Below are 18,567 nucleotides of genomic sequence, written 5' to 3'. Positions count from 1 at the left end.
CAAGCATGAATCCACATATCCCATGACATGCTTCCAACCTTCACAAATGCTCCCTTGGATAACCTATCGAGCCTTATCTCGCTCAACTCTTTCCCTCTTTTCCTTCTTCTTTCCCACACAAAAACTACCCTTGTGGATGCTTATATAGTAGCAAGTCTAACAAAACCATCGAGTAGTATTACATAAACCATGTGCTACCTAACCCCTTGACCCCACATTTAATATTGGAATTTTAACTCTTTTTTCCATTATTAAATAACTGCATCAAATATTATCACAATATTACAATACAACAATCAAGTATATCCCATGGGAATATTTACATGTTGAATGTCCATATAGGTTTTCCTAGTTGCAATATTACATAATAATATAAAATAATACAATATAACAATACTATGCAATGTGTGCAACACCCTTAATCTCAACATGTTGCTGGTGGTTTTTCCCAAATTGGGTTTCCACGTTAAAACCTAACATCAAACTTGTGATGAATGTCTTATGATTTTTTACATTTTAAATGTTTATATTCAACAAGTCTTTTATATTAGGTCAATGAACTACTAGTAATTTTGTTTATCAATATATAATAGAGATCGAGCTGTAAGATAATGTTGAACATAATATGTTTAATTGTTTGACTACTCAAATGGTATTAAATGACCTTGAGTAATTGTTTCACCCCCCCTCCCCTTCTCAGTTATTCTAAACACTCTAAAAATTTGTATTAGAGCTCCAATTCTTATAAAGAGAAAGTTTGAAGGGATCCAAAGCTGAAGATCATGACTCACAAAAGGGAGGTACCGAAGCTGAACAAGGAGAACTTTCCTGGATGGAAAAAATTGATGAAGCTACATACATCCAATATTAGTGATGTTGTAATAAATTTTGTTTGCAATGACTATATGAAGATAGTTACTATTTCTCTGAATAGCTAAAAAAGAAAAGAAAATCATGAATACAATCAAGAAATATTGGAGATTGCTTCATCCCTTAACTATGTTGATTTTGATGACATAAAATATTTTGACAATGCAAAAAAAATGTGTGGAAAATTGAAGACTATATATGGAGGAGATGGCAATGTCCTAAGATCCAAATCAGAGAGCCTAAAGGTAAATTTGATAAAATGAGAATGATGGAAGGTGAGAACATAGTACAATATTGTACAAGAATCAAGGAATTTTGTTAATGCTATTTAAGGTGCAAATGAAGAAATCAAAGATGAAATAGTAATAAGTAAGGTATTGATGACTCTACTCCTTACATATGCAATTAGAGTTTTTGCAATACAAGAGCTGAGATGCACTCTAGGCAACAAATTGACTTTTTAAGGTGTAATTGGTAGACTTGCTACTTTTGAGATGTCTAATTTTGATAACTACACACCTACTACTATTGAATATGCTTTCAAGTCACAATTGGTTCTTAGGAAAAGAAAATGAAAACATGTGAAGAGTGATAGTGAAACTTCTAATGACAATCTTAATGAACTTGAAGCACTTATTGCAAAAATATTTGGAAAACGTAGAGGTAAATGCAAAGGTAAATTACTTTTTTTTTTCATGCAACAAAGTTAGTCATATTATTGCACGATGTCCTGATAGGGAATAGAAGGATGAAAGAAAGGAAAGAAAATACAAAGGAAGGAGAGATGACTGAGGTTAGAAGAAGAACAAGGATGAAAAATGTAAGAAGTCTTGTTATATTACTAAAGAATAAATTGACATTGAATCGAAAAGTAATGATGATGAAGTTGTCTATGTTGCTGTGAAAGAGGACTCTAATGAAGATGAGAAAATTGCTCTAATTTTATATGTGAACAAAAAGGATAGATGGATAATTTATAGTGGTTACTCTAATCATATGACTGGTGATAAAAACAAATCTAAAGAGATTGGACCATACAAGGGTGGATATATTAAGTTTGGTAATGACATTCCATGTATTGTGAAAGGTAAAGGAACTATTAAATTGACTGACAAAATCAAGTGTGACAATATTTATTGGGTTGAAGGACTTAACTACAATCTGTTAATTATTTCACAACTAAAGAAATTAGGATATAGAGTTGAATTCCATCACATAAAGGACAAGATATATGATGTTGATGGAAAGTTGACTAGAAGTGGTCATTAGACAAAAGCTAACTTGTTCTATCTAGATTTATCTACTGAGATATGTTTACACCACAAAAAGATGTTTGGTTATAGCACAAAAGGTTATGTCATGTAAATTTTACAATTTGATGAACATTAGTAAAATGAAGAAAGTAAGAGGGTTGCAAAAACTAAAGAAATCTAACAATTCTATGTGTAAACAATGTCAATTGGAAAAAAATGACAAAGTATTTTGTCAAGAGAAAAACATACACATCTAATGATATTTTGGAGTTGGTTCATACTAACCTATGTACATATATTGATGTTCAAAGATATTATGTAGATAAGTATTTCATTCTATTTGTTGATGGCTACTCTAGATGACTACTCTAGGATGATGACTATGATTTTTCTCAAAGTTACATCTGATGCTTTTCAGTTATTTAAGTGGTATCTCACCAAAGTTGAAAAAGAAATAGGGAAGATTCTAAAGTGTTTGAGATCTAATAGAGGTGAAGAATTAATTTCCAATGAGTTCAATACATTTGCAATGATAGAGGAATTAAGAGACATATGTTAGCACTAAGGAACCCTCCTTAGAATGGGATAGCTGAAAGAAGAAATAGATCAATAATGGATTGCTCTACAACATTGATGATGGAGAAGAATATATCACAAGAATATTGGAGAGAGGCTATTAGTACTTCTATCAATACCTTGAAAAGAGTGCAAGTCAAGAAAGTTGTGGAAAGTGCAAATGTGAAAGTTGATGAGTTTACAAAAAGAAATGATGTCAAATGTAAAAAAGAAATTGAAGATTACAATACATTCATATTCATGGATGATAATACTTTAAGCACTCCTACTAAAAAAGGAAAAAAATTCACAAATCCTTATTAGATAGGAAATATCAAGGTGCAACAACAAATTATTGAGAAATAGATAGTGGGTGTCAAGCAACATATAGAAGATGCCAAGTCACAAATAGGCAGCGTTGACCATCAAAAAGATAATGCCAAGCATGCAGGTTCAGAACCAAAACTTGAACAAGAAAGAGTTAATGAGCTTGAGATTATCTTTCAAGATGAACCAATTGAAAAACAAAGGAAACCACCTATGCTAGCAAATTATGTAAGAAGACATCATTAACCTGAACAAATAATTGGTGATGCTAAATATAGTGTTATGACAAGGAAAAGACTTAGAGATGATACATGCTTACTTTGTGAAATTGAGCCCAAATCAATGAAATATGCCCTAGATAATGAATATTGGATTTAGGTAATGAATGAAGAAATCGAACATATTGAGACAAAGAACACTTGGACCCTAGCACATAGACCAAAGGATAAAAATGTTATTGGAACAAAATGGGTTTTTAGGAATAAGATGAATGAGAAAGGTAAAGATACAAGGAATAAAGATATAGTTGTATGTAAAGGATACACTCAAGAAGAAGGAGTTGACTATTGAGAAATTTTTGTTCCTATAGCAAGAATGGAAGGAGTTAGAACTCTACTTTCATATTTAGCCTACAAGAATTCCAATATATATTAGATGAATGTCAAATCTACATTTTTAAATGGTATAGTTTAGGAAGAAGTGTACATTGAACAACCTAAAGGATTTGTGGACCTAGTCAAGAAGAATATGGTATGCAAACTACACAAAGCTCTTTATGGATTGAAACAAGCCCCAAGAGCATGGTATGAAAGACTTCATAATTATTTAGTGAAGATTGAGTTTCAAAGGACAAATGATAACAATAATCTATACTTGGCAAACTATAAGAACAATGAGGCATTTCTATCTAAAATATTTGTTGATGACATTATATTTGGAAGAAAAGAAGAATTATGTAAATAATTTGCTGATGAAATGAAGAAGGAATTTGAAATATCAATGTTTGGTAAATAAAATTCTTTGTTCATTTTCAAGTATATCAAATGAAGTTTGGTATTTTCATTACTCAATCCAAATATATCAAGGAGATACTATTTTTTTTGGAATGAAAGGATAAAGACCAATGAGCACACCTATGTCTACTAGACATAAGTTATCAAAAAATGATGAATCTTCTTATGTGAACCAAACACTATATAGATCAATGATTGTAAAACTCCAATATGGTTTCCACAGTAGACTTGATATTGCATTAGCAATTGGGATAGTTGCTATATTTTTAAAAAATCCCAAGGAGAGTCACATGATGGTAGTGAAAAGGATATTGAGATATTGAAAAGGTACAGAAGATTATGTATTGTATTACAAAGTGAGTGATAGATTTGAACTAAAGGTATTCACTGAATTTGATTGGGCAAGAAATGTTGATGACATAAAGAGCACTAGTGGAGCTACATTCTTTCTAAGAAAAAGATTTCTTTCATGGACAAGGAAGAAATTTTTTTTATTTTCCAATCAATAGCTGAAGCCAAGTATGTGGTGTTGTGTGGACAAATTGTCACTTTCAGCATAGGGCCTTTTTTTTGCTTTGTAATGCTTTAGAATTGTAGCACATTGTAAAGTTTCACATTTGTACTCTATTAAGAGATTGTAACAAGCAAAATCAGAAGTCCATGAAGGCCAAAATTAGCAAGTGGACCATTGTAATCACACTGCTGATAAAGTTCCCAAAGCATCTATTTTGGGGGGGTTTGTTGATTTAGTAAAAAGGGGGGGGGGGGGGGGTGTTCTTGGTGTTGTGTTCTCTCTTTTCTGCAAATTTCTTTCATTTTCTGCATTACGGGCAACTTTAAGTTTCCTAAATTAACTCCTCATAACTATGCTTCATGGTCAATCAAAATGTTGTATCACTTAATTCATAATGGATTTTCTCAATATGTAGATGGTACTCTTCCTAAACTAGCAGGTAGTAATGTATCAACAAGTGAAATTTCAAATAGGGTAGCCATGGATAGGATAGCCCTAGGTGATATATGTTTGGGGGTAGATGATAAGATCATGTATCAAATCAAGAAATGTACTACATCCAAGGAAGCTTGGGATGCCCTCAAAAGCCTTTATGGAAAAGTGTTGAAAGAGGATGTGTTCAAAATTGAAGATGAGCTTGTTTCCTTAGATCCTAAGTCGTATGACTCAATACAGGACTTCATCATTAAGGTGAATGAATTAAGGACAAAGCTTACTGATTGTAGGAATTCTATCAAAGATGGCAGACTGATCTATCTCATCCATAGCAAGCTACCATTTGAATATTCCACATTTGTATCTTCTTTTAACACCTCAAAGACTACCTTAGGGTCTGCCTACAAGAAAGTCACTTTTGATGAATATGCAAAACTGTTGGATGATGAAGAAAAGAAGTTGAAAACAATGGGATTCTCAAATCACCTCAGTCCAAAGCATTGGTGGCCAATGAGGGTTCTCAACATTCAGCTGGACAATCTTCAAATAAAGGAAAGGGTAAGAAGAAATGGAAGAGTAAATCTAAGGATGCAGAAAAGACAACACCTCAATCACATCAACAAGGCAATTCCTCGAATTCCAACAAGAAAGGGGACAATAATAAGGAGAAGAAGAAGTGTGCTTATCACAAGAAAATGGGTCATGAAGAGCATGGTAAATTAGGAGTTTGTGAACTCTCATTGAGTTATGCAACTCTAATTATGCACATGGTGTCTACAACATAGGAGTATGCATCATTCACTGAGTTGTCATGATGACAACATAGTTTTCTGCACTCCTCATTCAGCACATGTTGTCTACTCCACTGATTTGCGTGCTACACCATTGTAGGCTTATCCTCACACCATCACACTTAATCTCATGCTTAATGGAGGATAATCCATATCTGGTGGACATGTGCCTGGTTGTATGACATATCATGATGCTAACTTCTATGCATTCTAGAAGCTCTCCTGAGGCCTTTATATTCAGGCACTCCTAGTGTACTCTTGAAGCAATTATTGAATGAATATTGTCATTATGATCATACTCTGCCTATTTTTGTCTACTATGTGGTTGTGTTGAGTTCTTTAGTTCTTGGGTGAATTCTGGCCTAAGCCAAATTCTTACAATATTAAAGCTCTTATCTACTCCTACAATCCACTTAAATTCTTTTCTATCCCATCTCATTGTTTTAGTCAAGGGTAACCTCTTCTGAACTTTTTGTAAAAACTAGCCAGTCCATGAAAAGATCATACCTCTTTCACACTCCTATAAGTAGGCCATTATAGAATAGCCTTCACTTTCTTTGGGTCATTTTTTAGACCTTCTACTAAAACTACGAATCCTAGGTATACTAACTCCTCTACAAAAATACACTTCTTCAGGTTTATCAACAACTTTTCTTCCCTCAACTTATCAAACACCTTGAAAATATGAATCAATTGCTCCTCTAATGTCTTATTAAAGATCCAAATATCATCTAGGTAAACAATGAAAAACTTACCCAAGAATCCCTTCAGTACCTCATTCATGAGCCTCATGAAAGTGCTTGTTACATTGGTTAGCCCAAAAGGCATGATGAACCACTCGTACAGTCCTTCTTTTCCTTGAAAGTAGTCTTCTACTCTTATATGAATTTGATGGTGTCCACTCTTCAGATCTATCTTTGTGAAATACTCAACTCCACTCAAATAGTCCATAATATCATCCATCCTTAGCAATGGAAATCTATACTTGATTGTGATCTTGTTGATAGCATGAGAATTTGTGCACATCCTTCATTCTCCATTCTTCTTTGGTGCTAATATTATTGGTACAACACATGGACTCAGACTCTCTCAAATCAACCCATTTTGCAACAATTAATGAACTTGCATGTTCAAATCTTCACTTTCTACTAGTTTCATTCTGTGCACTACTTTATTTGGAAAACTAACTCTTAGAACCAAAATGATCTAATAACCAATCTTCCTCATTAGGGGAAATCCATCAGGTACATTATCTGATATAATATCAAAAAACTCCCCCAACATATCTAACTCTTTTGCAAGTACCTTGTCTATTTCTTCTTTACTATATTTTGGAATTATAGAAAAACACAGATACTCACACTTCATACCTTTGAAAAACTCTTTTCCATCAATAAAACATATTTTGGTAGTAATACATACCTTTTCTTCTCTCTCCTTCAACAACATTAACTTATGTTTCACTCTATCCTTAGTTAGAGTATAGGTATTTTCTCACCCATAATGTACAACATGTCTGTCAAACTACCATGGCTTACATGACAACATATGACATATGTCCATAGGTATGATATCACAAAGTACCTTATCCTAGCAGTTTCCAATCTTGAACTTCACTGAGCACTGTTCATTGACCATGACCTTGTGGTCATTTTACACCCAAGCAATATAGTGTGGACGTGGGTGCTTCTGTCTCTTCAGCTTCAACTTTGTGACCATCATTTATGATACTAGATTTCAATACCTCCACCATCAATGATCACATTACAATACTTATCTTCACATCTACATCTTGTGCAAAACAAACTCCTTCTTTGATCAGGTTCATTCTCACCACTCAGCAGGACTCTTCTGATAACTAGGACTTCTCCTCTTTTAGCATCTTCATAATGTGAGGATCTAATATCTTCATCAATATGTGCAATTGTAGCCTTGCATTCTATTCTTTGATCTATCCTTCCTTGGCATTGGGAACATTCAAATGCTCTATGCACTTCTTCTCCATAGTGAAAACATTTCCCATAGAAGCCTCCTCTTCTAGATCCTTGTCCTCTACCTCTTCCTCTCTGATCTCTATTATTTTGATCATAGAAATGATTGGAATTTTTTTCCCTCTATTTCTAAATGGTACTTCTAGCCTCATCCTTATTCTTCTAATCATCATTCTAGCCTTCATAAGATCATCTGCCAGATCTTTCATTGTGACCTCTTCCACTATTCTTCTTTTCAAAATTCTTGCTCATCTTCTCCTCAAATCTTAAGGTAAACTAGTGTGCCTCCTCAATACTATTCATTCAAACTAGACTTAGCTTGTTCTAAATATTTGGCCTTAACCCATTAAGATAGTGGGCCACTTTCTCCTTATCAGCTTCTACATGGCTAGTTCTAATGAGAACTTGGTAGAACTCTTCGGTATACTCTTGAACAAATTTTCTTTCTTGCTTCAACCCTTGCATCTTCTTCAAAAAATCAAGCTCATAATCCATGGGAATGAATTGTCACTTTACTTTATCTATCATCTAATCCCATCTAGTGATTTTTTCCTTTCCCTTTCTATTGCACTCCAAATGGACCTTTCGCCACCAGATCTTTGCATGTCCCTTCAATTTCACCTTCATAAACTTTATGCTGCAAGAGCATTCTATGATGGTTGGCTATCATACATGATTATAGGATTTTGGTAGGGTTGAAGTGGACCTATTTGGGTCTTGGGTAGTTAATTTTGATGTATTTAATAATTATTGCAAGCCTTTAAAGGCATTTGACATTTAATTTCTATTGGAAGCTTACTTGTGGCTCTTCAAGTATATAGTGTTAGGTTTATTTAGTTTTTAGCATTCTGGGCCAACTTGTGGCTTAGATTGGTATAAGTAGAGGTTGTGGCAAGGTCTTTAGTCATTATTCATTCATTTAGAGGAGGAGTGAGTGTGGAGAGTAGTTGAAGAGCGAGTTTTTACCTAAGCCTATAGATAGAGCATTGAATGTGAGGCAATTTATAGTAGGGTTGTGACTAATCATCCACCTTAGAGAAGAGCATGGAAAATGGAGTAGCTAAGTGAGAGAAGATTTTTGGAGTGTATGGATAGAGCACTGAATGTTAGGTAGTTTACACTTGGATCTTGGATAAAGTTTGAGAAGTGCTAGTAGGTACAACTTAGAAAATAAGGAGATTGCTTGGTGGGATTGCGAGCACAAGTTGAGATCTTTCTTGGAGATTTCTACCAGAGCATGGATTTGGACTAGCTAGGGTTTGGATTGTATCTTGTAGAACTATTACTTATTTTTTATTTGGCCATAACTAGGAAGGCCTTATAGCCTAACACATTGCATGTAATAAGTTATATGTATGAATAAATTATTGTGATTGGTATCTGATCTTGCATTGTTATTTTACTGGGGGCTAGGACATCTCCTTTAGGGATACTCTTGTCTTGCATAACAAATGACCACATAGTATAAACAATATAATAATGCAAGATCTAATACCAAGTTAATAAAATTTATTCATAGATATAACTGATTACATGCAATGTGTCAGGCTATAAGGCCTTCTTGATTATAGCCAAATAGAAAGCAAGTAATAGTTCTACAAGATCCATCAAGATCTAATCCAAGCCCTAGCTAGTCTAAGTTTACACTTTGATAGAAACTTCAAAGGAAGATCTCAACTTGTGCTTGCAAGCCCACCAAGGAATCTTCTTATTTTCCAAGACGCATCTACTAGCCCTTCTTAAACTTTATCCAAGATCCAAGTATAAATTGCCTCACATTCAGCACCATGTCCACACACTTTGAAAATATTCTCTCACTTAGCTACTCCATCTTCTATGCTCTTCTCGAAGTTGGATGATTAATCACAATCCTACTGTAAACTACCTCACATTCGGTGCTCTATCCAATGACTCAAGAAAAAACTCACTCTTCAGCTACTCTCTGCACTCAATCCTCTTCTAAGTGAATGAATAATGACTAAAGACTTCACTACAACCCCTACTTATACCAATCTAATCCAAAAGTTAGTCTAGAATTATAAAAACTAAATAAACCTAACATTAAATACTTAAAGAGCCACAAGTCATCCTCTAACAAAAATTATATGTCAAATTCCTTTAAAGACTTACAATAATTATTAAGTACATCAAAATTAACTACCCAAGACCCAAATGGGTCTACTCAACCCTACCAAAATCCCTTAATCATGTAGGATAGCCATTCATCCCAGGATGCTCTTGCATTAGACTCTCGAGCCATGAAAAGAAAAGTGTGTCCCCACTTTGATGCCAAAAGAAACATCTAAAACCATCTTCATCTTGACCAAAGGCTTCCACTCGAACAAAGGCAATAAAACCAACATGCAAATTATCTGCATTGGCATCACTCTATCAAACACCAGAATCTCAATCATCAAATCGACATGCTCACTCCCAAGAACAAACTAAAAAATATTGCTTCATCGGCAAACCCTCATTCATATCATCAACTAGTGAATCCACATTGACAACAAAAAACTCCATATTAGAAACAATATGTAACTCCTTAACACATGCAAAACTCACAACACTAGAAATATCATTTCTCACAAAAAGATGCTCTGTAACATACAAGTCACCACCTACAACAACCAGATCATCCATGATCAAGTGCTTTGCAATTTCCATGTCAGACCTAACCAATTTATTATGAAAACCAATATCCATCCCAACATCAACAAGGTTAGGAATATCCTTAGCAACAACGTCTAGTTTCTCTATAGGTTCTATATTAGACTTCATAAATTAATCATCAAAACCAAACTCTTCCACCTTGATCTTGCTATGCCATATTCTCTCTTGAACAAGTCTTCTAACCAGCTAGACAACTCTCTTCCAAATCTCCAACTCTAGTAGCATACAACTTCCTTCTTTAGTTCCTCAAAACTTTTAGAAAAAGAAGCATCCACATCAACATCCACTTGAGCTATTATCTCACAAATCCTGCTCTCCACTATGTCACAAAGATTCACAATCATCCCAGGGTCCAATCCTCTTGGAGCCATCTTCTAAGATATTTGCAAACCCTCTGCAACAAATCACCAACAGATCAATCTTCCTGAACAAGATCAACCTTTTGTCTTTGCAACCTTAGATCCATTTGCATGTCCTCCTAAGGTCCTTGTGCAAACTGACTCAACTTTGGTGATCTATCTACATGCTCAAGAACAACCTTCACTTTGATACCAAATGATGTAGCACTAATCCAGATGTACCACAAAATGATGTGATCCAGAAAACTAACAAACAAACACATAGTGGAAAATGAACAAGAGGAACAAGATTCAAATCTAAAGAGATAATATTTTATATATTTTACATCCAACATGCTTAGTTGTACAACCTTTTAGTTTATGGCCATTACCAAGAAGAATATATCTTTCAAAGAAGAATAGATCTCTAGACTGAAATACAAGATTTTACATCCAAGCTGCTCCACCTAAGACTCCTCTACCAAAAATTATCATTAAGACTCTACCCAAGATCCCCTTAAATACTTTCCAAAATGGGTTAAAGAGGATTCTAGAACATAGAAAAGCCACAAGTAATCTCTCAACAAATATTGAATACCCATCATGAAAATAACCCTAATATTAAATACTTGAAGAGACAAAAGTCAACCTCCAATAGAAATTAAATGTCTAAGAAAATCGTACTTGAGAAAAATTGTGATATGTCCTAGCTCCGATTGAATTAGAAATTGTTCTTTGAAAAAAAGATATTAATTTAGGTCCTCTAAAATCCCTTAAGTTTTCAAAGGATTATTCATTAAGGATATCTTCACATTCATCCTGAAAGTCACCCACATAAACTCGTCACACAAACTGCCAAAAATTGATACTCTAGGAGAACTGCCATATCTCCAAACTTATATTGAATTAAGAATTATGATATTAACTAGAGATATTAATCTAGGCCCTATTCAATACTTGACTTTTACATCCTTTAACTCATTGCAAAAAATTAGTTACATGGCCTATAATAGGCACCTAGAAAATAGAAAAAACATCTCTAGCAACAAGGTAAAATGGCCCAAACTTCAACTCAATCCATCCAATCTCTATTCAATCACGATGAAAGGTTCTCCAATGTATCTCCAACACATCCAAAACCATGAAAAATACAACTTCACTAAAATCTAAGCTAGATACTCCTACATCTGTTGACCCTAATAGGATCCTCAATATCTTCATACTCAAAGTACTACTTCAGTTCATTGATCCAATTGATCAACTCCTCTGGGTTAAGATTTCCCAAAAATGTGGTAACTTCAAAATTTGGTCATTTTCCAATCTTGGAGATGGCCCTAAAATTTTTCTCTTCCTTTGGGTTTAGAACTACCTCTGCTTTGACTTTTTCTTCTACTTCATCCTCATCCTCACTTACATCTCTTACAGGAAGATTTATTCCTCTACAAAATTATTCTTCCAATGCTTTCATTTGTCTTTGGAGGGCTCTAAAGCCCTTAGGTTTAACATCTACAACTCTTCCACCATGCTTTCTTCATGGAGGCATTTTTTGTGCTTCTTCTGAAACCGTAGTGCAAACTACCTCACAATTGGCAATCTGTTTACACATTCAACACAAACCATGGTCTTGGTGTGAACTGCGTTTGGGTCAGTGATCTATCCACATACTTAAGAACTCTAGCTCTAGTACCATTGATGAAGAGTGCTCCCATTAATACCATAAACCATAACAGAAACAAACAAAAAAAAAAACAATTACAAAAACAAAATATGGAATTCTTATTTGCACTGCAAATGTAGAAATATAGAATTCATGAGTACAATATGCTAACCCCACATGGGCACCTTGATTATAGTATTCTACAAGACTAAGATAAAAACTACAACTGATTAGAGCTTTCCTAAACAATGTTTGGGCCTTTCTTAAATAGGCAATTTTGTGCAACCCAGAAAGGTTCTAAATGTTCAAACTTAATATCTAAGGCCAACATATGCTAACAATAGATATAGAGTCGACTAAATACATCTTTGACAAATTATTTTATTAATTTTGGTACCCCAATTTCTAAAGACCATAACTCTTGAACTACACAAGTGCCCTTTCATTAAGTTTTTGGACCTCATCTAGGCACTCTAAGGTCTCCAATGGTGAGCCTAAAGATTTTCCTACAATTTTTCCCATAAAAAATCTGTAATAACTTCTCTGATACTTAAGCTGGAGCAATGATATTTTTATGGTAGGCTTATAATTCCAAAATGAACCTTTATGTAGAAAATAACCACAGACAGAAATAAAAATTACATTCAAATATAACTAATATTAGAAAAATAATAGATCACACAGAAAAGAACACAAGACACCAAGATTTAACGTAGTCCACCCAAACCTTGGGCTACATCCACCAAATAGCAAGTCCAATATTTTTATGATCTAGTGATTACAACTTGATTAAAATTTGTAATCCGTTATAGTTCAATACCACTGCAAGAACCAATTTTCACATCACAATTATGAAACAATCCCTAACCCTAAGCCCTTTTTATACAAATAATTATATGTTGGCCCAAAATCTTGATAAAATAGGGTCCAAATAATTTGACTTATGTACAATACTTTTCTAATCAATCACCACAATCAAACAATCTCCCACTTGGGGATTGATCAGGCTCTACTCTAAACAACAATCTCCCACTTGGAGACTAATCCTATAGCTATGCTGCTACTCCATGAGGCTCCCACTAGATCAAACCACCCTAGAATTTGTTGTTCTTTTATTCATGTTCAGTCTAGAAGACCAACTGAAGTTGAAGAGGAATTCAAATTCTCCCTTATCACTACCTTGGTAAACATATTCACTGGATTTTCATCTATATGTATTTTGTCCAACTTTAACTACCCATCCTCCAAAACTAACTGAATGAAATGATACCGCAACTGTACGTGTTTGGTCTTTAAATGCAAAGTTGAATTCTGGGCACGATGAATGACACTCTAACTATTTTTAAAACAATGATTATCCTTCAGAGGATGTCCCAATTCTTCTAAGAAGAACTGAAGCCATATCATCTCCTTGGCTACCTTTGTAGTAGCTACATACTTTGCCTCTATAGTGGATAAAGCATTAACCTTCTATAACCTAGAAACCCAACTCACAATTCTCCCACCAATAGTAAAGACATAGCCTATAGTACTCCACCTGGTATTAATATCCCTTGCCAAATCTAAGTCAACATAGCCCTATAAATTAGTAGTAGAGCCCCCAAAGTGTAAACACTAATTGGATGTTTCTCTCAAATATTTGAGAATTCATTTGACTACATGCCAATGCTCAATTCCTGGATGACTCATATACCTCCTAACAACTCCCACTACATGTGCAATATCTATCCTGGTACATACCATAGCATACATCAAACTTCCTACACCTGAAGCATAGGGTACCTTGGGTATCTTATCCTCCTCTTCAAGTGTCTTGGGACACATCTCCTTAGTCAACTTCAAATGACTAGGTAAAGGTGTACTAACAACTTTAGCATTCTCCATAGAGAAATGTTGCAACACCTTCTCAACATAATTAGCTCGAGATAGCATCAATTTCCTATTCTTTCTATCTCTACAAATCTTCATACTAGGGAGTTTTTTGGCTGCCCCCAATTCCTTCATGGCAAATGCATGTGCTAACTGGCTTTTCAGCCCCTTAATATGATCCATGTTAGACCCAGATACAAGTATATCATCAACATATAAACATAAAATAATGTCGCTATCATCATCCAACCTCTTAAAATAAACATAATGATTTGAATGACACCTATTGTATCCATGATCATGCATAAAATTGTCAAATTTCAAATACCATTGCCGAGGTGCTTGCTTCAAGCCATATAAAATTTTCTTCAATTTGCACACTAAGTTCTCCTTACCTTTGACCTCAAATCCCTATGGCTAAGCCATATATATCTCTTCATCCAAATCACTATGAAGGAAGGTTGTTTTAACATCAAGCTACTCCAAATGCAAATCTTCAATAGCCACAATACTTAAAATAGTATGGATAGAAGTCATTTTAACAACAGAAGAAAATATCTCATCAAAATCGATTCCATTTTTTTGTGCAAATCCTTTTACAACCAACCTAGCTTTAAATCTTTTCTTACCTCCATCCTCTTTTTTTAACCTTTAAATCCACTTATTTTGTAAATCTCTTTTAGCTATAGGAAATTTACATAAATCCATGTCTTATTCTTCAGTAAAGAGTCCATTTCATCTTTTCAATGGTGTATGTGGTATTTGTGGTTGTGGTTGTTGCACATCATGAGGAATGGAGGAACATCATCTTTTGGAGTATCATCTAGCAGTACATAATAATCTTCTTTCTTCTCATGTTGCTACAACAAATCTTTATACAACACTTTCTCATTGAATATGACATCCTTACTTCTTACAATTTTATGATTTTCAAAATTCCAAAGCCGATAACCAAATTCATTAATGTCATATCCAAAAAATACACATTTCTTTGACTTAGCTTCCAGCTTGGTTCTATTTTCAAAATCTATGTGAGCAAAAGCTTCACAACTGAAGGTTTTGAGAAAAGAATAACTCACTTTCTTACCAGTCCATGCTTCCTCTAGAATACCACAACCCAAAGGAGTAGAGGGACCTCTATTAATAAAATATATAGCAGTATTGATAGCCTCTTCCCACATGTGTAAGGGCAACCCAACATGTAACCTCATACTCCTTGCATGCTCCATTATAGTCCTATTCATGCATTCAGCCACTCCATTTTCCTCTGGAGTCCTTGGAATAGTTTTCTATCTACAAATACCATTAGTGAAACAATAATTTTCAAATTCATGACTACAATACTCACCACCAATATCAGATCTAAGACATTTTAATTTTATACCCATCTCATTTTCAACCAAGCATTTCCATTTCTTAAAAGTTTGAAGTACATCAAATTTTTTTCTAAGAAAATAAACCCATACTTTTTTAGTTGCATCATTAATGAATGTAACATAGTAATGAGAGCCACCAAGGGAAGATACCTGAGTTGGTCCCCATACATTTGTATTGACAAGCTCTCATTTTTCCTTTTTATTTTCCTTCCTATTCTTCACAAAATTCACTCTCTTTTATTTTCTATACACACAGCTTCCAAAGAAATCCATATTAACACATTTTAGACCTAGTAAAACTTTCTTTGAATGAAGTACTTTCATACCTTTCTCACTCATGTACCCAAGTCTATTTTGCCACAATGCTATGTCAAAATTTATAGCAGCTATTTGTTCTTCCTACTCAATAGCAACAACTATTCTTGAACATTCCTTTTTCTTTAAAACAATTTAAGTAGAAGGAACAATATGACCTATAAAAAGATATAAGGTGCCTACTTTCACACATTTTGCTACTATAAGAGAACCTTTTGAAACCTTTCAATTTTTATCATTAAAAGTAACTACACAACCCTCATCGCTGAGTTGCCCTACTGAAATTAAATTCCTACTCAGCCTTGGAATATGTCTTACCTCATGTAGTAGCCAATGATTCCCATTCTACAACGTAATCTTAATTTTTCCCTTTCCAACAATCTAATAGGGTTCATTATCCCCCAAATAAATAAGTCCAAAATCCCCTTGCACATAATCACTGAAATAACCTCTATGAGGTGTAGCATGAAATGAAGCACCAGAATCTAAAACTAGGAATCATCACTTTTTAAAGATAGAAGCAAAGCATCCTCTTCAAATTTGATACTTACCACATTTGCCTCCTTGTCTCCATCTAGTTTATCTCCTTCATTTTTCTTTCATTTCTAACAATCTTTCTTTTTATGCCCTAGTTTCCCACAGTACCAGTAGTTGTTCATTCCTCTTGATTGAGACCTCCTCCCTTTTGACTTTCCTCTTGATTTTCCATGATTTTTGGAATTACTTCCTCTCTTAGTCATTCTGCCTCTGCTTTGTGTGTTCAAAGCACTTTCTGATGTATATCCACCTAAGGTTTTCCTCACTCAAAATAACACTGATCACATCACCATATTTTAGGGTACTAGATCTAGGAACAGAATTACTCACAACCATTTCCAAGCCATTTCAAATTTTAGGAAAAGAACACAAAATCAAGAGAGCCCTAATTTCTTCATCAAATTTAATTCTCATAGAAGATAACTAACTAGTAATAGTATTAAACTCATTTAAATAATCTGCAGCAAATCCACCTTCTGCCATGTTCATATTAAATAAATGCTTGATGAGAAATACCTTTTTTGAAGTAGAGGGCTTTTCATATAGTGTTTCTATGGTTTTCATCAACTCTTCTGTTGACTTCACTTATGTAATATTAAATGCCACCGATGGTACTAGACATAATTGAATGCTTCCAAGTGCCTTTCTTTCTAAAAGATCCCATTCATCATTTGATATAGATCCCTAATTCTTGGCTTTTCCTTCCAATGGCTTCCATAAATCCTTTTGATAAAGATAGTCTTCCATTTGCATCTTCCATAACTGAAAGTTCTACCCATTAAATCTATCATCCCTCATCTTACCTTCATCTGCCATCCCTCCCAATTGATCATGAGACTCCCACTCAATCATGAGACTTTCTTGCAGAGGATAATTGAAAAACAACCTCACTCTAATACCACTTGTTAGGATTAAATCATAGATAGAAATAACAATTACATGCAAATATAACCAATATTAGAAAAATAATAGATCACATAGAAAAGAACACAAGACACCAAGATTTAATGTGGCTCACCCAAACCTTGGGCTACATACACCAAATAGCAAGTCTAATATTTTTACAATCTAGTTTTTACAACTTGATTATAATCCGTAATCCCTAATAGCTCAATACCACCACAAGAACCAATTTTCACATCACAACTATGAAACAATCCCTAACCCTAAGCCTTTTTTATACAAGTATTTTTACCGCTTTAGGGTTATAATTAATAATTACATGTTGGACCAAAATCTCAATAAATAGGGCTCAAATTTTTTTTTTTTGGGGTGATGCCTCAAACCCTAAAGAATTTATGAAGTATGTACATACTTTTTTTATCAGTCACCACAATCTAACAAATGAGAACATTCCAACCTCGTATGAGAAATTTAATAAAAATAGCAAGTTTCGATAAATAGTAACCACCTTGTCTACTAGTCCTTATTAAAATAGAAAAGACTAAAAATAAAATTATTTTGGTTGATGCAAGATTTCTCTTACACCCAAGATACTCCTACATGATCTCTCCACTGTATTGTTGTTGGTAAACTTCAAGGTTATGAATGGTATATCCAATGTAGCAATCACACATATGCTTAAGTATAGTGTCATTTTTGTCATCTTCTATATTAGTGTACCATTACTTTTCTTTTTATTAGAATTTTTTTTTTTTCCATAGGTTGATAGGTGATTATTTTTACCACCATAAACTATTCTACATTGCCCTTACCAAGAATTATTGGTCATTATGAAATATATTGGAATGGTGTATCAAACAATACATGCATGTCCTAATGATCGCATTATATATCATAAACAAAATGAATTTTTAACACAATTCCATGATTGTCACATTAGTAGATATCAATTAGATCAAATAACCAAAAAGGTGTCTGGCAAGGTTCTTTAGTACACTCCCATTATTCCATGTCTACAATGATTATTCATGTGCACTAGCATGGCACAATTTATGGATTTCCATGTATGCATTAGAAGTCAAGATGATATTATACGAATGCTTGCAGATGGTTCTACATTTAAGGACATAGAATATAGGTGACCAATATT

This window comes from Cupressus sempervirens, chromosome 4 (assembly GCF_028749045.1).
Source record: "Cupressus sempervirens isolate cs-2001-9-10 chromosome 4, ASM2874904v1, whole genome shotgun sequence".
Classification (NCBI taxonomy): Eukaryota; Viridiplantae; Streptophyta; class Pinopsida; order Cupressales; family Cupressaceae; genus Cupressus; species Cupressus sempervirens.
The sequence above is the reverse complement of the archived record's forward strand: the minus strand, read 5'-3'. Positions refer to the sequence as shown.